A 2,092-nucleotide genomic window follows, 5' to 3' on the forward strand; every position below is an offset into this window, starting at 1 on the left:
AAATTACTCAAAATTTGTCCAGAATGAGAAAAAAAGGTCAACAGCTACAAATCTAAACATTTCCCAGACATCAGCTGTTGTTTTCTTGTTTTTACAGCTTTTGAATGCGACAGTTTTCCAGTTTTTTTGTCATTTTTTCCACATCATGCTGCATTTATCGTGTTTCTGGTTTCAGGAGGCGTCCTTAAAGCTCCTAAACCTGGTGTTTGTGTCTAAACCCGGAGCTCGGTGGAGGACCAGGCTCAGCAGCTCGTCACAGATATTTGTCCAGATATTTGAAGGAAGTGGTCACATGGCCTGAGGCTGATATCTGCTAAATCAGACACCGATATCAGAGCCAGATTGATGGCAAACGGAGTTCATGAGCGAAACGTGAAACCCTCGCCGAGGCCTGAGACTCGTCCACCTGTGAGTCACCTGATCAGGACTTTTAATCGCTGTAGATGACCCGTAGAGACCACCTCAGCTCTGACGTTCTGAGCTGCTGCTTCTCCTGAATAAGGAAACATGAAAAATGCATCAGCTGGCCGATGCAGGAGGAGGCCGGCCGGGTCGGGTCGGGTGGAGAGCGGGTCGAGCTGCGGAGCTGGCAGGCTTCGTACGCTGCCAATAAACAAGTGCAGCCGTTATCATGTGTTTACTGTCTGGCATGTTCGCTGCACCGTCCTGCTCCACCTGCTGCTCGGTTCTGTTCCTGCAGCCCTGAGGTGATGTTTGCGGGACGGCTGGCCTCGTCCTCGGCTCTTCTGCTTACTCGGCCTCCATCCGTCAAGCTGTCAGCGGCCTCGGCCGGTCGGCCTTGTTAGGCTGCAGCTCCGTCGCCCCGATCTGTCAGGGGGATGATGAGTGTCTCCACTCGGGCCGGTCGGGACGCGAGCCAGCCACGGCCGAGCTGTGTGCAGCATGTGGGGCAATATTTCTACGAGTCGAGTCCACGGAGGCCGACGTGGAGTCGAGTTTCCTCCCAGAGCGGCTATAAGCGTCCCAGAGAGAAGCGTCTTTTCAACACAAAGGCCTCTGAGATAAAAGCTGTGGAGCGCGGCCTTGATTGACTCGCTCATCTCTGCACTGAAACCAGGAGGCCTGCTGAGGGGGGCTCATGTAGACCNAATGGTTAAAATGACTCAAAGTACGTCTGCAACTCCCTAAATTTTGTTCATCACGACTAACAATTTGTCCAGATTTGCCCAAAATGACTCAAATTACACCTGAAACCTTTTGAGTTTTGTCTGACTGGACTCTGAACCGTCCAGATGTGAGCTGGACCTGAATCCAGGTCAACATCTTGGGGGTAACGTGAGAACACAGAGCAGGAATCGGTGAACTCTGGCCTCCTTTTGTCCGACCTCCTCTCTCAGGTCACTGCGGCATAAATCAGCGGTTTAGCTTCAAATCTCGACGCTCAAACACCCGATAGCTGCTGGGCCGGCGCTGGGGATGTTTTCTGGGAACCGGTTTCATATGACGCTCAGGTGGGGCGCTGAGGAGGACCTGGGCCTGACAAATGGAAACACATGGCGGGACAACGGAGTGCCAACAGAAGATGCTGATCGAGGTGCAAATCTGCCGGAGCTGGGGAAGGACAGATGGGATGAAAATAGGAGGAACCAGGACAGCAGCAGCTCCACATGCCGCTTATGAAATCCTCGGTTCGCTTTACGCCCAGCGCCGCTCGCCGCCAAGTCACGGCAGAGAGTCATTGAAACGTTTGTGACGACGAAAGACACGCTCGGCGGAAACCCAAGCGGCCGGCGTTCAGAGTCAGCAGCCCTGAGGCTTCATGTCAGCGCGACAAACGGAGCACAGTTTAGCACAAAGGTGACACCGTGAGAGGATCTGCACATTGTTACCGTCTTTAGCCTCTGCTCGGCCAAACTGGAGCACACGAGGCGAATGGAAACGCTCGTAACACCTGAACTCTGAGTCCAGAATCCTGACGAGAGGCTTCGTTTAAAAGGGAAAAAGCTCCACTTTCAGGAAACGTGTTTGTTTAGAAAGTAGCTCGAACACAAACTAACCTGCATCAGTTCAAACACGGCTCAGAAAAAACAACCAAAATACGTTTAATGCTAAAACTATAAAAGTCACCTGC

This window comes from Stegastes partitus, unplaced genomic scaffold (assembly GCF_000690725.1).
Source record: "Stegastes partitus isolate 25-593 unplaced genomic scaffold, Stegastes_partitus-1.0.2 Scaffold1074, whole genome shotgun sequence".
NCBI lineage: Eukaryota > Metazoa > Chordata > Actinopteri > Pomacentridae > Stegastes > Stegastes partitus.